We start from the raw sequence: 14,414 nt of genomic DNA, 5'->3' as shown, positions 1-14,414 counted from the left end.
AGGTATGTGTCTACATGACCTCTAGTAAAGTATATATTTATTCAACATTGGTATCAAAGCCGTTTTATGCTTGTTTTCACTCTTGAATGAGGCCATGATCTCTTAAATATATAATCCCATATGCATGCTAAAATTAAAAGTTTAAGTAATTTTTAATTTTTTCAGATCTGTAATTTTTTTTTAATTTTTCAGATCTGTAATTTTTTTTAGGCATGTTATGGCATGTAGAGAGAGAAATAAAAAGCTGTAATTTTTGATTGTTTACATGAAATCTGAAATTTACAGGCTAATTTTGACCCATTAAATCTTGTTTAATGTCAAATATTTGTTAATGATTTCAAAGTACATTCCATAAGCTTTAAAAAGACAGTTTACATGCTTAATTTAGACTTTAAATGAGAAAGTTATGGTCTTTTAAAGATTATGGTTGTATTTGATAAAATCTGAAAATTTGATGTCTAACGTGGAAGAGGATGAACAATAAAGTGAAAATTGTTTTATAATAGTGTACCGTACGGGCTCCACTAACCACTAATTGTTTGAGTGGTTATCTAATATTGTGTAATGTGTAAGAGTCCCACGTTACTTTCACCAAAAAAAGAAAAAAAAAAAGAAAGAAAGGAGCCCCACGTTGATGTTAGTGTGTTTGTTACACTAGAACACTATCCTTGTTTCATATACACACAAATATAAGGGCCCCACACTACTTTATTAGTTACACCTTGATAAAGATAATGTGCATATCACGTTGGTGTATCACATATTGTTGTTGTTTCCTTCAACAAGGAAACTGTGCAAGTGATAAGCCACATGCAAGTGGTTGTGTGGGTTTGTAATATTGTTTACAAACAGTGGGCTTTTAATTTATATATATATATTTTTAATTTATAGGCAAACTATATATATTCTTAATTTTGTTTAGACCACATTTTTTCTAATGTGACATATGTGTACTTGTAGTGGCAATTTTTTTTTTAACTGTGATGTTAAAATATAATTGTGATAACATGAGAAAATTGTGAAATTAGTTTTCTAATTTTCTTTATAATTATGCATGGTTTCAATCTTTGAATTAATTTATGATGTCTTTTTAACATATTGTGATATGATTGAATTGATATTAAATGAATGCATTATGTGATGAATATGTATCCAAAGGGTTTATGAAACTCTTTGGCTCGTCTCTATAGTTAAAGATTGTATTGGTAATTTATGCAACATGTATATTTTTATTTATTGTTATTATGAATGGATAAGACAATTTTGAAATTATTTGGTAACGTGGCATCCCCAATTTTTTTTTAATTACAAATAGAATCTTTGTAATAGGATACTTGAATATGTAATTTTTTTTTTTTTTGGGCCATTGTTTTTGGCAATGTAATTTTAAGGCTATGTAATTTAATTTTGGAAACCATGTAAGGGGATGTGTTTCACGGTTACCTATAATTTTCAAATTTTGTCTTAGCATGTTGTATGAAATTACCAATAGGGCTTATAGTGGAGCCTATGCACAATGTGTTGTGCACAAAAAATGTATGGACACATGTTATATGTATAATTTAATATGTGTATGGTGTGATGCTTTATTCTTCACAAAATTTTATTTAAAAATCAATTAGATGTGTTATTCCAATTTATATAGTGAGAGATGATTATGAGCTTAGCGAAATTTTCGATCTTACTATGCAGAAAGGAATATCATGGTCTAGTTGGATTTTTTTGGAAATAAAATCTAAAAATGTATGTGCTAATGTCAACTTGTGTAATGAATGTAGTGAACATGGCCACTAAGAATGTAGTTGCTAATCTAACTGAGGGTGAGAAACTAGATGGAACCAACTATGATATGTGGCATAGAAAAATTCAATATCTGCTTAATGAACAAGAGGTCCTTGAAACCCTAACCAATGTGATGATGCAACCTGAAAATGGGAATACTGCCCAACATCGCCGTGACTTAGAGGCCTATAAGTCTTGGGTTAAGAAAGATCATTGTGCACGCTTCACTATGCTGAGTAGCATGCACAATGATCTTATTGGGGAGTTTGAGAACTATCTAAATGCCTAAGAGATGTGGAACCAACTTAAGATTGCCTTTGGAGGAACTTCAGCAACTAGGTTGCAAGCTCTTACTTTGAAGTTTGAGCAATATGTTATGAATTCAAAACATAGCATAGCTGAACATCTAAGGACAATGTCAGCATTGATACGTGACCTAAAGGCTGCTGGTAATAATCTCTTTGATGAACAACAGGTCACAACGGTGATACGTTCACTGCCTGAACCTACTTGGGGGCAAATGAAGCTTGTTTTGACACATAGTGAAAATATCAAGACTTTTGCTAATATTTCTCGTCATCTCGAGCTTGAGGCAAAGCGCATGGGGGCGCACCAAAACACCATCCTTGTCACCCAATCTGGGCAGCGGAAGGCATTCAGGCCTAAACGCAAAGGACAAGGGAGGAATGCCAAAGGAGCTGGTAACCTTGGGCCTAAAGAAGGCAAGATAGCAAAGCGCCAAAAGGGCAAGCGTGCTAAGAAGGATAAGGCAAAGATCAAGTGCTACAACTGTGGTAAGAAGGGTCACTTCGCTTGTGAGTGCACTGAGCCGAAGAAGGTATCCATTCTTAACAACTCTGCTATTACTAATGTTTGTACACATGTTTTTGTTGCTCATACTATTCCTGGGTGGATTGTAGATTCAGGAGCAACTAAACATATAGCCAGAGATAGAGTTGGGTGTGTGGATTACAGAAGGATACCAACAGGCACACAGTACGTTATTTTGGGTAACGGAGCTCAAGAAGAAGTCATAGGAGTTGGAACCTACCAACTCAAATTGCGTCTGGGACGTACGTTACTTCTTCATGATGTGCTTCATGCACCTGGTGTCCAATGTAATCTATTTTCAGTACTTACTATGCTTAGACTTGGATTTAGTTTCCGTTTTGATGGTCCTCAGTTGGATTTTTATTTAAATAAAACCTTGTATGGACATGGTTATTTATCTAATAATTTCTTTATGTTGGATTTAGATCATTCCTCTTTTTCTTTCATTGCTCATAATGATGATATTTCTGATTCTGTAATGTGGCATGCTAGACTTGGACACATAGGAAAAGATAGATTGGCTAGACTAGCTAGAGAAAGCCTATTGGGGTCTATCACTAATGTAAGCCTACCTATGTGTGAACCTTGTCTAGCTGGAAAGGCCTGTAGGAAGCCTTTTGGTAAGGCTCCAAGGGGAACTCATCCTTTGGAATTAGTCCATTCAGACATATGTGGACCTATGAATGTTAAGGAACGCCATGGCGCCTCTTATTTTCTCACATTTATAGATGACTATTCACGTTTCAGTTATGTCTATCTGATTTCTCATCACTTTGAAGCATTAGATTGCTTTAAGCGCTTTGTGGCAGAGGTTGAGAATTAGAAAGAAAGGAACCTAAAGGTTTTTCGAATTGATAGGGGTCGTGAATATTTGTCTAAACAGTTTCAGGAACTGTGTGAGGAAAAAGGGATACGTAGGCAATTGACGATTCCTGGTACTCCACAACAAAATGGTGTTGCAGAGAGAAGGAATCATACTCTATTAGAGATGGTTAGATCGATGATGGTGCAAGCCAACCTTTCAATTTTGTTTTGGGGGGATGCATTGGTGACTGCTGCCTACATCCTTAACCATGTGCCTTCTAAGTTAGTTCTCACAACACCATATGAGTTATGGACTGGTGCAAAACCCAATTTGGAGAACTTGTGGCCTTGGGGTTATGCAGGTTTTGTTCACAGTACTTCCCATAAGTATGGGAAATTGGGCCCTGGAGCAAGTAAGAAAATCTTTATAAGATATTCAAAAAGCTCAAAGGGGTATGTAATGTATGGTGAACATTCTGATGGTGGAATGACTGAGATAGAGTCTCGTGATGTCAACTTTCCAAGCATCAGTGAAGCAAAACAAGATCTTCAGCTTTATGAGCTGCAAGAACTTAAAGGTGTCATACCATCTTTGCGCGAGGGCGGAGAATCACAACTTCATCCTGAAATTGCCAAAGATAGTGGGAGTGATTTTGCTCCTAGTGGGAGCAAATCACTAGATAGTGACACACAAGGATCCAAGGTACGTAGAAGTGAACGTGGAACTATTCCCCGTCGTCATTTTGAGATTGAGGGGGAATCTTTTATATGTGATTCACTGGACCTTGATGAGCCTGCTTCCTATGAGGAAGCATTAGCTTCACTTGCTTCACATGAATGGATAGTTGCCATGAGGGATGAGATGGATTCTATGGCAAAGAATCAAGTTTGGGAGTTGGTTGACCTTCCGCCTGGGCGCAAGACCATTGGAAACAAGTGGGTCTTAAAAATAAAGCGCAAGGCAGATGGATCGATTGACAAATATAAGGCTCGTCTCGTGGCGAAAGGCTATACCTAAAGAGAAGGGATAGACTATGAAGAGACTTTCTCCTTAGTAGTGAGATTTGTCTCTATTCGCCTTATTCTGGCTATTGTTGCACATTTGGATTTGGAACTCTTCCAAATGGATGTAAAGACTGCATTTCTCAATGGAGAACTAGACGAGGAGATCTATATGGATCAACCTATTGGCTTTGAGGTCAAGGAACAAGGGCGCAAAGTGTGCCGCCATAAACATTCCATTTATGGCCTAAAGCAAGCGTCTAGACAACGGTATTTCAAATTTCATAAGGCTATTATTTCGATTGGTTTTGAAATGTTGGAAGAAGACCATTGTTTGTATGTCAAAAGATCAGGAAAGAGTTTACTTATCCTGTCTTTGTATGTGGACGATATTTTGTTGGGTGGAAATGACATGGAGATGATTGTCACCACCAAAAGGTACGTAGTTGTCCTCTATTTTTGAAATGAAGGACATGGGAGAGGCTAATTATGTGCTTGGAGTTAAGATTTTCAGGGATTGCTCAAAGAAGCATCTTGGTTTGTCTCAAGAAACTTACATAAAGATGATCTTAGAGCGATTCCGTATGCATAATTCCAAACCCATAGACACTCCAATTGAGAAGGGACATACATTAAGCCTTGAAGATTGCCCTAAATCAGAAAAGGAAAAGAGAGAAATGGCAAGAGTTCCCTATGCAAGTGCAGTTGGAAGTCTAATGTATGCTATGTTGTGTACTCGACCAGACATCTGTTTTGCAGTTGGTATGGTTAGTCGTTATCAAAGTAATCCAGGACCTGTTCATTGGCAAGCAGTTAAGAGGATTTTTCGATACCTTTGTGGGACATCGGATCTCATTCTTTGCTATCAGGGTGGAGATTTGAGATTGAGAGGATATTCTGATGCTGACTGGGCTAGTGATAGAGATGAGCGCAAGTCCACTACAGGTTATGCATTTCTACTTAGTGTTGCAACTATCTCTTGGTGCAGTAAGAAACAGTCTTGCATTGCTTTATCCACAATAGAGTCTGAGTATGTTGCTTGTTTAGCAGCAGCACAAGAAGCTGTTTGGTTAAAGAGATTTTTCCAAAACCTAAGGGTGACATCTCTTGCAGATGAAGCTGTAAAGATGTATTGTGATAATATGGCAGCCTTGTCTCATGCTAAAGATCCTAAGTATCATAGCAAAAGCAAACACATACAGACTCGTTATAACTACATTTGTCTTGCTATTACACAAGGAGAGGTGATCCTCCAACATATCCCCACTAGCAGGATGGTGGCTGATCCACTTACTAAAGTCATTGCTGGAGATGTCTTTCAGGCTCATGTTAGGAGTTTGGGACTTTGTAGGATTTGATATGTTTTTTGGATACCTTATGGACATTTATGTTTATTGATAAAACCTGGTGCTTTGGCTATTTTGTCACCTATAATTGTTGGTGGGTTGACTGTTCTCATTTCTCATTCTCATGGTAGCCTATGTCCTGTTTTAATCTTTCAACTGTTAGGTAAAATTCACTTTGGTCCCTCAACTACTAATTGTAGCATCTACTAATTGTACTTTTATCCTCTCCATTTAAATTTAGTGGAATTAATTGATCTGGCAAACAAAATATACATTAAAGGTTAATAATGGAAGTGTAAAAATTTGAAATGAAGTCAATGTGAATTATTAAATCTGTTAAAATTTAAGAGAGGAGCCCTAAGGATGAAATTGACTTGATTTTGAAAGTTGAGGGATTAAATTGGCACAATTAATAGTCGAGGGACTAAATTTAATTTCTCCCAATAATTGGAGGACCAAGTTATTATTATTTTTTATTACTACTGCCACTATTATACTAACATTTATATCATGTATGATTTGGAAATGGTAGAATTACTGTCAAATATTCAAAATCAGATGATTATGGCTTCAAAATATATATTTTCTCTGTTTATTGAAGTGTTGTGTGATGGAAGTAGTATTAGACCTAGTGGTGTGGTAGGTGCTGGTAGTGGTTATAGCAGCAGTATCATTTTAGATTCTAAAGTTGCAGTATAACCACACAAATAGTCCATGTATTGAAAAGCAATTTGTTGATTTATGTTTTCATTTATTTATATTTTGGTATACTGTGGTATACTATCTATGGACTTGTTTTTTTTCTATGATGTGTATTATCTATTCCAGTCTATATTCTATATAATGAAGGACTCAAGTTAAGTTCATATCACTTGCAGGTTTACTGTTTCAGATTTTGGGTTCCTATACAGGGCATCCTCTGCCTGGGGCTAAAGTTGTGGCTGCCATGCTGATGTTTGGAACAGTTTCGGGAATTCTTATGGCTCTTTTCTTGAACACATCTGGTGGTGCCTGGGATAACGCAAAGAAGTATATAGAGACAGGTGCTCTCGGAGGCAAAGGGAGTGATTGTCATAAAGCAGCCATTACAGGAGATACGCAAGTGTTGTTGATGTTCCCTTTTGGTGTTGTTCTTGCCAATGTCTAGTATTATTAGTTATGGCAAGTGGCAGTTATAAAATATTGTGTCTCCTTTCAGTCACATGAGTGGGTCCTGTGCTTTCAATTTATAGGCTCTGCTCGTTCTGTCTCTTTTGTGTCTTTTATCTATAGTTGTGTAATAATTTCTGTACTCCATTAATTGTTAACATGAATGAAACACCCCTAAACAAAATTTAAGGAAAAAAAAACCAAAATGTATTTAAGTACGATTAATTAAGAGGAAAAAAATAGAAGTACAACATGACCAAGACACAACATTTTTTTTCTTTTTTTTTTTTTGCTAATTTTTATTGTTGTTCTTAAGCTTTTTTTGGGTTGGGGGGGGGGGGGGGGTTAAGGGGTTAAAGATTATGTTTGGGGGCCAAAATCATTTTTGGAGTAATGTTACGTTCACAACATTTTCCCATCAAGTCTTATATGACAAGCTATTATTGGTAGGTTTAAACCTGATGATAGTGCATGTTAGGCCTAAATTAGAATTAGCAATTGTTTACTACATAAGATTTGTTGTGAAATTGTTGTAGATGTATCATTACTCTTATTTTTGTTGAACTCAAATTCTTGTGATTTTCAAGTTACAGTGTTCAACATTTTTATTAGAGTGGTCACAATTTAGTATATAAATTTTTTTTTTTGGCAAATATATATAGATTTATTTGCAAGTCAGGGTGGTCCTATGACCACCCTAGCTTAGAAGTGGAGCCGCCAGTGCCAAATATAACTCAAAGGTAAAATATCCTTTTACACTAGTTAGGTTATTCTCAATTGGTAAGAGAATGTAAACATTTTAACACATAAAATTGAATGTGAAATAATCAATGAAAAAAAAAAAGTGAAGTTAGAGAATAAAAACCCTAAGTCAAATATCAACCGCCTATTCTCACTAACCCATAACTCAATCAATGCCTATATAAATAGAAACAATCGATGCCTATATAAACTAGCCACATATATGCTCATCATCATTCTTCTAATTGTTGACAGGTTTTAGCCTTACAAGATAATCAAACAAATGAGAAAAATGAAGACCTAGACAATGTAACATTTGGAGACAGAAAATACCTCGCAGAATCATCCAAGAGGAGGAAACTAAGGAGGAAAGCAGCCCCTTTGAGGGCCCCAATGTTTTAATCAAGTCCTCATGATAGGGACATACTTACATGTATCATCATTTCTGATATGTAATTGTAAGATTGTAACTTCTTTGCATTTAGTATTCCATTTTTCCTTTTAGTTAATGTTGAGTGTAACCTGGATATTAGAATTATATTGATGGTCATTTTGATGCCTAAGCCTTGTTATGCTACCTTATTTCATCTAGAAATTCAATTTGTTGCCAAGAACCTTTATAGAAACCTCTGTTAAGCTCTTAATTTTATGTAGTTGGTATATTCTATGACAAAACATACTTCACTTGTATTTGAGAGTGGATTCAAAAATATTTTGAAGTACCTTCAAAATGTTTTTTTTTTTTTTAGTAGTATTGAACACATGAAGACTGCACAAAGAAACAAGTGTAAAAAGCTGAAAATTGGTGGCTTGATACCTGCTTCTATCGAGAATTAATGAACCTCAACACCTCTCGATCTTCAAGCTTCATAGATCCATAATTTTCAAATCTGTTTTTCGGCCCATGATGACAGTGCTTTTCTAGGGTTTCATTCTCTAACCTACTAAATGATATAAAACTTTATTTTATTGCTGTCATCATACATAGAGACTCACATAGAGAATTTACATACTTCTTGTAAAGTTACTGTGTTTTTATGTGCCTTAGGGTTTTGTAACTATAGACATCAAAATTTTATAATGCATTGACAACCGTCTGATTGATCATGATCAAATTAATATTCAATTGATGATGTGGAAAATCAACAAATGAAATCAAGTCATGTGGCGACATCAAATGAAGAAAGCCATATGGCAATGTCAAGAGAAAAGACCTATATGGAAAGTTCTTATTAAATGAAAGACAAAATTAAATTCATAATTAATTCTCAATAAATGCTAAGAGAAAATTCTAAATTATGTACTATTAAGTTGCCTATAAATAGAGGCTTCTCATATGAGAAAAATGGAGATACTGAGAGAGAAAACCCTACTAAAACTACGCCAAAATAGAGAGTCATCTCTAAGTTCACAAGAATTCTATTGTTCATCAAGGCTTATTCCTACTTCTTCAAATCAAAGCAGGGATTCTCCTTAATCCAGTTTAAGATTAAGCCAACGGCCCTCGCATCAAATCAAGCACGTTCAAATATTCATTCAACTTGGAGACATCAGAGCACGATTCAAGATCAAGCTTCATAGCCCCTTCAGATCGTAACGTTTCTTAGAGATCAAATCAGAGGAATTTATTGTACTATTTCATTGTAAGGATTCATATAGAGGATTGTACTCACATATATACAAATCAATACAAATTAATTATTTGTTACACTATTTTGTGACCGTGTGATTTATCTTTTACAAAAATTGTGTGTACAAATTTTTGGCACACCCAGTGGGACCACTCTGCCTCTCATATCTTTCTCCACCCTAGAAATCTTCAAATCTCCAATCCACCAAGTTCAATGGCCTCAAAGAAGTCTCCGATTCCCAAGAATGCTACCAAAAGCATTAGGGGGTCAACAAGCAGCAATACTTCCACAGGTCCCATGACTTGAAACAAAGCTAAGGCAATAAGACTCTTCACATCATAAAAGTTGTGGGAAAAGCTCCTGTGACCAAACTTATAAGTGCCCCAGCCCAGCCAAAGACTGTCATCTCCTTGGGCACTTTGAGGACAAGCAAGCACACTTCCTCTAGGAAGGGAGATTCAACATTCGTTCTAGAGGACTCAACGATAGGGAGCGAATATCACTATTCTACATCAAATGCTAGGTCAAGTACTACTTCACAGTCAGGTTCTTCCTAAGGATCCCCCTGAGAAGTTGCTTCATCTATCTTCTCAGAAAATTCTTCTTGTACAATAGCTATAGCGGCCATGATGATAGAGACCGCTACCACTGACAAAAAGATTGCTGAAATAGGACATGCTATATCTAAACTTACCAAGACTATGGCGGAGAAAGACCTTCAAATCGCCACGCTTATGAACAAGCTTGAGGTTCAAAATCGAGGAGAGTCCAGCAAAGGCCACTCTCACACGCATCAGTATACATCCCAAGGAGCTCATACATCTTCTCCAAAGAAGGCTGTCGGTCCACAAGGGAGCTCTACCTCAATTTCATCTCTATCGGTCTAGCAGTTGTAGGACATGACAACGAAAACCATTTGAGCTCAATATGGCGGGGCACCACAAAGCTCTCTAATGTATTCAAAACCATACACCAAGAGAATTGACATTTTACAGATGCTTGCGAGTTACCAAACTCCTAAGTTTCAATAGTTTGACGGGAAAGGGAATTTGAAGCAACATATCACTCATTTCATCGAGACTTGCAATAACGCTGGTATGGATGAGGACTTGCTCATGAAGCAATTTGTGCGTACTCTTCGAGGAAACACCTTCGATTGGTACACAGATCTTAAGCCCGAGTCCATTGATAGTTGGGAGCAAATGGAAAGGGAATTGTTGAATCATTTCTACAGTAGCTGACATACCGTAAGTATGCTAGAGTTAACTAACACGAAGCAATGGAAAGATGAACCAATGGTAGACTACATCAATCATTGGCGCTCATTGAGCCTCGACCGTAAAGATCACCTTTCTAAGTCTTCAGGAGTGGCGATGTGCATCCAAGGTATGCACTAGGGGTTGCTTTACATCCTCCAAGGAATCAAACCTCACACCTTTAAAGAGCTTGCTACACAAGCCCATGACATGGAGGTTAGCCTGTCTAGCCATGGAGAAAAGGGCTTACCTATTGACAAGCAGCATGAAGAGAAGAAAGATATAAAGAGAGGGGATAAGTCTTCCAGACCCATGGTTAAGGAATCTATGGCCATTGGTATGGAGCTTGTGAAGATCTCCAATAAAGAGTATAAGAAAATGGAGAAAGGGCCGATCTAATGCAAGAGCGAGAGAAGCATCAATTGACTTTGAAGGAGATGGAAGAAAAGACATATCCATTTCTAGATGCTGACGTTTAAGGCATGCTCGAGGACTTATTAGAGAAGAATGTGATCAAGCTTCCAGAATGTAAGTGTCCAGAGGAAATGGGGCGTACCAACGACCCAAAATACTGCGTATACCATCGAGTTATAAGTCACCTTGTGGAAAAATGTTTTGTTCTAAAGGACCTTATCCTAAGGCTTGCAAAGGAGGGTAAAATTCTTTTAGACCTAAATGAAATTGCAAAGGCGAATCATGCCACATTTGCAATCGATCCCCAATTTCTATGAAGTCACCAACTCCAACGGAAGTGGAGTCCACCTTGCCATCAACATCAAGGGCATATTAAAAGCACATCCAATTTGGAACACTTGACTTTATGCAGACATCATGCTTTAGCCCTTAAGATGATGATAAAGTTGACGACGAAGTGGCAGGTGACAAAGAGGGCTAGACTTTTATGACCAAAAAGAGATTTCGAAAGCAACGTAACCCAAAACCCCATGTTCCTTACAAGAAAAGAGAACTCCAAGCAAGCGATTCAAAAGTTGCTCCCAAGTGTAAGTGGACAAATGGTCTGAAGAAACAAGGAAAGGGGGCTTGTTCGAATGAGTTATTGCAAAAGGAAGGCCTCCTATCGGTCACGCTGCGTAAGTTTTTCCCCAAAGGCTTTCTTACAAAGAGCCTAATGACAACCACTTGCACGGTCTCTTGCCATGATGTTGATGATTAAGAAGACCTTACCGAAAAGGAGGAAAAAGTGAACCTTGAAAAAACCAAAGTAACAAAGGAAGAGGAAAGTGAAACCCATGCCTCGGAAGAAGTGATTGCTTTATGTGCTCACTGCCGCGACAAGATGACATTCACCAATGAGGATCTCCTATTGGGCTCCAAACCACACAATCGACCTCTTTTTGTCTCAGGTTATACACGAGGGGAAAAAGTAAGCCACATGCTCATAGACGATGGGTCTGCCATCAACATAATGCCCAAAGGAACAAGGAAACGCCTAGGCATATCCATGGAAAAGTTATCCAAAAGTTGACTCGTCATCCAGGGCTTCAACCAAGAAGGTCAAAGGGCAATCGGCATGATTTGGTTAGATGTGACTATTGATGAGTTGAAAGCAAGACCTCTCTTCCTTGTGATCAATTCGAAGACTTCTTATAACTTGTTGTTAGGATGACCATGGATTCATGGGAATGGTGTTGTACCTTCTACATTACATCAATGCTTCAAGTATTGCGATGGCAAGAAAATAAAGGTGGTGACAACAGATTTGCAACCATTTACAGTGGCAGAATCTCACTTTGCAGACGCCAAGTTTTACTTGGATTGTGACACGACTTGCGATGTATCACAAAAAGAGTCTATGGAAAGGAAGACGGCAAAACGTAAGGACGAAGGCGAGCCCCTCACAAAAGGTTCCCAACCTAACTCTGAAGTGAGATAGAAGTTCTGTAAAGAGAAGAAAGAGGCACCCATGGTCTTACAATATGTGCCCACGTCTAAACGGAAGGAAGGGCAATTCCCATTCGGGTTGACGATGGTTTTGAATTTATAAACAACGTTCTAAGGTGCTGCCCTAGGGTTTTGAAAAGAGAAAAAATGGTTTTAGAGAATATGGAGGCCAAAAAATCAGTCTCTCTAGTTAGGGTTTTTATTGGAGATATAAGATGAGTATTTATAAGTTAAAATTAGGGTTTTTAGGACCTTTTAATGATCTTTGGATGTTTTCAAGGATCTGTAAGGGCTCTTAAAATGAAGTTTTAAAACTAAGAAAATCGGAATGCCTAGTTGGCCCAACTTTTATCTGTTATGAGTTGGCTACCAAGTAAACGTTAATGACTAACATTTTTCCCTTTTTTCAATATTAATACATTGCTTTTAAAACTTTCTCCAAAAAAAAAAAAAAAATACATTGCTTTTAATTCTGATCTTAATTGGCAGAATTTATTATCATTAGTGCTGAAACTTTTCAGATCTTAAAGGTTTTTTTTTTTTTTTTTTTTTTTTTTTTTTTTTTTTTTGAGAATCGTATTCCTTAAATTCATAAACATTATCTTTCCAGCTATTGACCAACGGGCAGATCACAAAGATTGAATGAAATTAAAATATGAACTTAATATGAGGTCACCACAATAAATATATATATATATATAGATGTACGTCGTTAGGTGAATCAGATAATATAAACATCCATGTTCTTACTCAAGCCTCTATGTTCTAAGAGCCGGTTCTTATATTTACTATCCCTAAACTATTTTGTTAATTTATACAAAATACTATTAATTCTACACACTATATTTCTGGGTAAAGAAAATATTATTGAGATTTTCTATCCTATAAATAGTGTAGGCTTGTAAGGATAATTAGCGAAGATGGCTGAGTTGTTATATCTCGGGGGTGGCACGCACAATGTTTAGTCTATTACACTGGAAAACCCGTAGACGCGTGTATCGTCTCAAGACAATGACTTGGTTTACACTTTAACCCCGTCATCTAAAAACATATATGAATTGACCGTAATTTGCTTATAATGTTATGAGATTACTTTGAAGCATCATTGAGGTAATATCTCTCCATTGTTCTCTAATTTTATGGTAAATTATAATTTATGTGATATATGATTATTTAATTGATATTTTGAAGATTATTTGTTTATTAATTATTGTACTTAGGAATAAAATTTTTTAATATAGTTGATTGACCCAACCCACTCGCAATTTATTTAGGACGAGCCGTTTTCGACCTGATCCAATCTCTCAACGAGGACATGTTTGTGTTGTTTTCTTTTAGGGATATTGCTATGTTGGGCTTGACGTAAGCGTTTTTGTAGTGTTCATAATACTTATTGTACGTGTATTTTGGTGTGTCACACAAACTACTTGCTGGTTTGAACACAATAGAAAATGCATTGAGAGATGAAAAGTAAGATCATGTTCATTGTGTGTGAGTCAGAGATGTAATTAAACGGAGTTGATGATGGCCAAAGTGCAGGACCAGCTGTAACCGGAGTTGGTCAGATATATAGAACAGAGCAACGCCCAAGCGTTACTCCAAAACGTACACTGAAGTGATGCTTTGGGTGTCACTCCATTCAACAATGGGATGATTTCAATATATACAACCGGTCCCATTCCTTTGGATGATAAAACATTAACCATTAGATTATCCAAAAAAAAAAAAAAAAGAAAGATAAAACATTCACCATCAAGAACAGGAAAGTCCTCTCTCTCTCTCTCTCAATGTGTACACTGTTTATAATAGGTTTGATTTTGATAGTTACCCTGCACTTGAATACTCACTTTCTTGCAAGTACAAGTCGAGCTTGTCTCCAGGCTGCATGCAGCAGATGATTTTTTTAATGAACAGCAGAAGATTTAGCTGAAATAAAAAGAAAGTGACTAGACTACATTAATTGTTGTTGT

Source organism: Quercus lobata, chromosome 3 (genome assembly GCF_001633185.2).
Source record: "Quercus lobata isolate SW786 chromosome 3, ValleyOak3.0 Primary Assembly, whole genome shotgun sequence".
Lineage (NCBI taxonomy): Eukaryota > Viridiplantae > Streptophyta > Magnoliopsida > Fagales > Fagaceae > Quercus > Quercus lobata.
The sequence above is the reverse complement of the archived record's forward strand: the minus strand, read 5'-3'. Positions refer to the sequence as shown.